Source organism: Lissotriton vulgaris, chromosome 8 (genome assembly GCF_964263255.1).
Source record: "Lissotriton vulgaris chromosome 8, aLisVul1.2, whole genome shotgun sequence".
Classification (NCBI taxonomy): domain Eukaryota; kingdom Metazoa; phylum Chordata; class Amphibia; order Caudata; family Salamandridae; genus Lissotriton; species Lissotriton vulgaris.
Window position 1 is genome coordinate 1,146,795,223 of NC_141696.1, and position 6,926 is coordinate 1,146,802,148.

General features: G+C 40.2%; 1 long non-coding RNA gene across 1 annotated transcript; it reads right to left on the bottom strand.

Annotated features, from left to right (window-relative positions):
• Positions 1-203: 203 nt before the first annotated feature.
• On the bottom strand, positions 204-765 carry LOC147698406 (uncharacterized). Its single transcript, XR_015299202.1, has 3 exons — positions 674-765; positions 461-570; positions 204-314 (listed from the first exon to the last, which is right to left on the bottom strand). It is a non-coding gene; the product is annotated as an uncharacterized LOC147698406 (long non-coding RNA).
• Positions 766-6,926: the final 6,161 nt, after the last annotated feature.

Here is a 6,926-nt window from a genome sequence, read left to right on the forward strand (position 1 = left end):
GCTGGAAAAGTGCTTACCGTTTCTGTTAAAATGTATGTTGTAATATCAGCATACAAGACATCACAGCCAAGGAATCCTGTATAGTCCCGGTGTGGTTTTATTGTGCTAAGAGTGAAGGGCGCATAACATTACTAGTTGTAATTTAACTATCAAGCGAATTATTACTGATGAGCAACATAAATACTGCCTCATAGCTTGCTTACCGAAAATAAAAGGAAGGCGAGCCGTGGCTTCAACCTGTCAAGAGCCCAGAATGCCACAGTCTGTAGTCTTTTGCTGGCGTCTCGCAGCCGTTGGCGTGCGTATGTTTATTCCTGGGAAGAATGAAGAGCGTGACCAATTATAAAGGTTCGAGGTGCCGGTGCATGTAAACAAACAGGGTAGAGCGGCGACCTATGTAATTTATCTATCGAGCGAATTGCTAATGGGCAACTTGGGTACTGCCTCATAGCTGGCTTACCGGAAATACAAAGAATGCGAGCCGTAGCTTCAACCTGCCAAGAGCCAGGAATGCCACAGTCTGTAACCTTTACTGGCGTCTCGCAGCCGTTGGTATACGCGTGCTTGTTCCTAAGAAGAGTGCAGAGCGAGATTAAATTATTCAAGCTCGGGCTGCCGATGCATAGAAACAGACAATGCAGAGCGGCGGCGTATGTGTTAGCCGTTTGCTTACCGGGAAATGGTAGAATCCGGGCCGTGGCTTCAACCTGCGGGCGCCGCGTTTAAAACTTCGATCGGCGTCCCGCAGCCGTTGGAAAATGATGGTTAACCAGCCGGAAGGGCCATCATGCCTTAAATACCCGGAAATGGGTTTGACCTCAGTTATTAAAGGGCAAGTAACCGTTCCCTTCGGAACGCGAGTATTATAGTAACGGTGTATTGATATCTACAATCCATGGCTCTCTACTGATCATGTGAGAACCATTCTGAGTTTGTCGGTTGTTGCGCATGCAGATACACTGTTGCTCAAAGCTCCAATTGGTGAACAGTGATCACTGCGAATAGATACACTGTTGCTCAAGGCTCCAATTGGTGAACAGTGATCACTGCGAATAGAGAATAACTTAATCGAAATAACGTGATCAAGGCATGTTATATGAGCTATATATTCTCACAACCAGTATTCTCCAGCTACTGTGCCCTGCACAAACAGGTATCTGCCCTGCATGTCATCCCAAGTCTTGACATTTGTATATGCAACTTTACGATGTTTTCTAGAATAGCGATCCCCTCACAAACCCAGAGTGAAAGACATGAGTAAATGCAAAGCGTTGGAAACATAACACATTATTCCCCATGAGGTGTGTCTCCTGAGCCAGCAAAACATCTGCGTGGGCACGCTTGGCCAACTTCAGAATAGCCCCCCGTTTGATCTTGTTGAGTGCCTCCCTAACGAATCACTGAAAATTTTTCGATTACACTAAAATCGACCTACAGAAATATTGTGTCTCAAATATCGATGACAATTACATCGACACCCTATATTTATTTAAAAAAGTACAAAAACATCGATCAAACAATATCGATATACAAAAACATTGCCAGCACAGATTTCGATAGCATATTTATCGAAATATAAAATATTGTCCTTTAGAATTAATTATAGCACTTTAAAATAATATTGATTACACAAATATCGACTGCTAATATTTCGGCTTTATCTAAATATCGACTGCTCTCAATGATAAAATAAATTCTTTAAACATACTACATATTTAATCTATTACAAATACAACCATAAAAATATGTTTTAACATACTAAACACATTTATATAAATATATCTCCCTAAAACAATTACTTAAAATTACTACATCAATAAATAACATTTATACACACACATTTAATATATACACACTTTTAAATAAATATTATACTTTTTTACAAGCTATACAAATTTTAAAAAGTATTCGTAAAATACTTACAACTACACTACTTCTTAGGATAAACATTTAACAGACTACTAACTTAATAAATAACTTAATAAATTAACTTAAAAAATTCAAACTAACCAATACAAACACTTTTCAAGGTATGTAACCAATCAGAAACAAACACTAATTAAACATACCCTATATAAAGAAGTTGAAAACATACTCTAAAGCCTGCAGAAAATATTCAGCTTCAAGATACACAGCAACATTTTCGACTACCTTCAAGATTCTTCTATTAAGGAAAATACTACAAACTACAAAAAGTAAGTAATCTTTTTTTTTTTTTTTTTTTTGTCCTCATATTTGCCCTTGGTAACCATGTAGTGACGAAGAAATATAGAAGATGACTAAGGCACTGGCCCAGGTATACTGGGGGGGATTTAGATGGTACCTGACAGCGTATCCCACAATGCCACGCATCCCAACTTTATCCTCATCTAATGGTACCAACAGGGTTGGTGAACTGCTATATACAACCCATTTTATAGCCAGAGTCGCATATATAGGGTATGTAAAGCAAAAAGGGATCAAAAAGAACAAATGATCCATCCAAGCAGCACAATCATAGGACTTGGGGGAAAAAAAAAAAACCCCGTAATGTTCTGGCCTATAGTTACCAGTTCAAAAGTAGCCAAAATCTCCTCTTGTGTTGGTTGCATGCTCTAGCCAGATCTATTTTAGACATCTGTAACATCGCTGCTCGCCAATCTGTATAGAGAGGAGGAGTCTTGTCTTTCCAGCGTTTACTAATTTCTCTTCTAGCTAATAAACAACTATAAAAGACCAGTTTTTTACTTATACCTTCAATCTCGGGTATAATACCAAAGAAGACTAACGTGGGGCAGGGACTAACTTGTATATCAATTGCTAGTGAGAGGGAAGCACAGATTTCATTCCAAAAATATGTTATATAGGGACACTCAAAGAACATATGTGTATCTGATGCTGCTGCTAAACCACATCTAGGGCATGAGACCTGAGCGTTATTGGTGAACTTTGATAAACGTAGTGGAGAATAGTACGCTCTATGTAGTGTGAACAAGTGGTTTCGACGAAGCCAAGATGGTTTTACGGTCTCCCCCAGAATCTGAAATGATTTGAGCCACAAGCCCTCTACATCAGTGTTAGGTACATATGATCCCCAAAGGGAGTGGGGTAGCAAGAATTCGCCATCAATCTCGTCTAGTATAAGGTTATACCAAAATGTTATCTCTTTTTTAACCCCTTGCATGCTAATGACAAGGTGAACTCGTCATGATGCACTGGTTGACCTGTGCTGATGACAAGGTCAACTCGTCATGTATAATGGGAAAATGGGAGAGCCAGCGCAGGACGGGGAAAACCCCTTAGCATCCAAGGTGTTAAATGGAGGTTTGTCCATCAGATAGGATACTAGATTGTTATCAGCACCTAGTTTATGCCTACCCCGTCCTAGGCTGTAAGCTTGGGACCAACTCTGGATTTGAAGGTATTTAAAGCGTGAAAAGCGAATTCCTATTATTGAGCTCAAGGTCTCCCATGAAAGTAATACTCCATCAACAAACAGGTCACCCCAAGCTGAGATCCCAGCCTCTCTAACTGGGAGGGCTAAACTATCCAAAAGCCAAGATGGAGCACCTGGCTAGTCCCATAGCGGGGCCCGACTCTGATAGTAATCCAAATTGAGTGTACGTCTTAGATTTGTCCATGTTCTGGCTAAGTCCCTCAGCACCTTTAACTTGACCTTCTTAAAGTATTTTGGGTTCCCAAATTTTAACAAAAAGTTTGTTGGCCTGATTTTTTCCCCTTTAAGAAGTGCTACGAATAATTTTCCGCTCCCTACGTTATTGGGGGTCTTTAAAAGCATCCTAATATGGGAAAACTGGAAAGCCCAGCCGTATATCTGGAGGTCTGGTGCTGCCAGGCCTCCTTTTTCACGACGCCGTCTGATCTTTTTCCATGATAACCTGGGCGTACGGCTATTCCAAATAAATCTATTTAATTCCGTTTGGAGTTTGGCAGTCAAAGATGGATCAAAAAAAAGAGGGATAGTGTTAAACAAAAACATAATCTTGGGTAAAATGGTCATTTTGACCAAATTAGATCTACCTATCAGCTGACCATGATCTCAGCAATCTTCGGGCTTCCTTAGCCACACGGGCAAAATTTAACGGGGCGATCTTATTAATATCCGTATAGATATTTAGCCCGAGATACCTAAGGGTGGCACTTGGCTGTACTCCTACAACCGGAGCAGGTTGATTCCAAACCATAATGTCGGTTTTGAATGCGTTCACTTCATATCCGGATAGTGCCCCAAACTCTTCTGCAATAGATATGACCGTAGGGAAAGCTGAACTTAACTCAGATGAAAAGATAAGGACATCATCCGCGTATAGTGCGACTTTCCGCTCCCAACCTTCAAAAATAAAAGGTTTTATATTAGTATTGTCCCGAATTAGTTGAGCAAAAGGCTCGATATATAAATCAAATAAAAGTGGTGAGAGGGGACACCCTTGACGGGTTCCTCGGGTAATATCGAATGGCTCCGTAAGCTCCCCGTTAACCAATAATGAAGCAGAAGGGTTTTTGTATAGTAGTTTTACTGCTCGTCTAAAATTGTCTCCCAGATTGAACTTTTTTAACACTTCTTCTAAATACACCCAGTTTACCCTGTCAAAAGCTTTGGTGGCATCAAGAGTGAAAACTGCTAAAGGAAGTGATGCTGAGATGGCCATATCTATTGCACCAATGAGGTCATACGTCAGTTCGTGCAGTTGCCTCTCTTTTACAAAACCTTTCTGATCTATATGCAAGATGTTATTTGCTACGCCACTCAATCTATTCGCAAGTACGGCTGCAAAAATTTTATAATCCGTACTAAGAATTGAAATTGGTCTATATGACCCACAGTTGGATGCGGGTTTGCCGGGCTTTAAAATCAGGTTTATGAAGGCCCTGTCCCAGGAAGCAGGAGGTAGGGCACCTTCTAATAAGATGTTATTGAACAGATTTGTTAAGTAGGGAAGAATAGTTGGACATATTACTTTGTATATTTCCGAGGGTAACCCATCTGGTCCTGCTGCTTTACCTTTTTTACTTTTCGAGATGGCAAAGCTAACTTCCTCCGATGTAATAGGGCCATCTAAAATTTCCATTTGTTCAGGGTCCAGAACCGGTAAAGCAATCCTGGATAACCAGTCCCTTGCTTGAGTAGGTTGTACATCACTATCTTCTTGGTATATCTCACTGAAGAAACTTCTAAAAGCGCCACTAATTCCCTCATCTGTAGAGTGTAGTACACCATCTTTACTGATGGCACTAATATTATTTCGGACCCTATCAGTCTTCGACTTCCAGGCGAGGAGCTTACCGGCTCCTTCCCCATATTCGAAGTGGGCCAGTCTACTAGCCTCCCATCTCTCTAAGACCTGTGCACTCAAGACTGAGGAAAGATCTCCCTTTAGGACTGTTAATTTATCTTGCATCCCAACAGGTGTGGACCCTATTGAAGCTGAATTCGTGATAATCTCTTCTTGAAGTTTTGCTATCTCCAATTCAAGAGAGGCTACTGCTTCCCTATAGATCTTATTTTTATATGCTGATATATTGGTTAGATAGCCCCTTAGAGTTGCTTTAAATGCGTCCCATGTTATTCCAGGTGGCGCAGACCCCTGGTTAAACTCCCAAAAGAGTTTAACTTCCTGATTTAATGCCTCTGAGATGTCCGGAGTGGAGAGTATTGATCTATCGAACGACCAGTATTTTAACAATGGCCTAGATGGAACCTCAAGCTCAAGCAAGATGGCAGTATGGTCTGAGAGATGGAAAGGTAAATGCGCAACTGATTTTACATATTTAACTAAAGTGTGATTAATCAGGAAGAAGTCTATCCGAGACTGGTGATGAAATTTATAATTTTTAATAGTGACCCCCTTTTGAGACCCGTGTAGAGTCCTCCATATATCGATATAGTTCAATGTTTTCATATTATTTAATAAAAACGTCCTAGTCTTGGATAAAGTTATAGCCCTTTTAGCGGATGACTTATCTAATAATGGATCTAGAACTATGTTAAAGTCACCTGCTAGAATAACCGGCTCTGAAAATGCATATAGTTCTGAGAAGAGAGATACCAATACTGATGGATCATCTTGATTTGGACCGTAGTAACCTACTATGGTGAATGGTGAACCCGAAATATTAACAGAAGCTATTACCCATCGACCATACGGGTCTACCTGTTTGGCGACTAGCCTAGCCTTGATAGATTTTTTAAAAAGAATGGCCACCCCCCTAATGTGTGAGGTTTGAGTTGTTATAACTCCAAAATCTATCCATCTATTCTTACTCAAGAGGTTTTGCCTTTCCGTTTCTGCAAGATGTGTCTCCTGGAGCACTAATACCTGTGCAGCCGAATCTCGTAAATATTGCATAATATTATTTCTTCTCGGTAAAGTGCGAAGACCATTAGTGTTCCAGGACAAAATGCGTAGATTATGCATTACAGCAAGAAAAAAAATATCATATAACTCAAAGACCAATACTGCCAAACTCCAAAATTATCGACTCCTGTCATTTTTTTCTAGAGAGTGCTGTAAAGGACGTTTAAGAGGACTTTTTTTTTCTCCCCCCCCCCCATAACCCCCCCCCCCACCCCATGCCCCCCACCCACGGGAAACCCCCACGCAATCTATCTGGAATCCCAGAAAGATAGCACTCCGCTGTGGACCCCTGCGAATATCAACCATCTGCCAATTATAGGAGGAAATAGAAAAGAGAAAAAGAAACAAGGGCAGGGAAGGAAAAAGACCTAAATAAGATTAAAAAGATAATATGATTTCCTAGACTAAAGCCCACAAGTGCATATATATCGCCTAGTTTAACAGGATTAAACCGGAAGAATATATATATATTCTTTGTTATCTTATATATGTATACTTTTTTTTTTTTCCTTTATTATTATTATTATTTTTTTCCCCTTGCTTTTTCCACTTTCTTTTTTTTTCATTTAT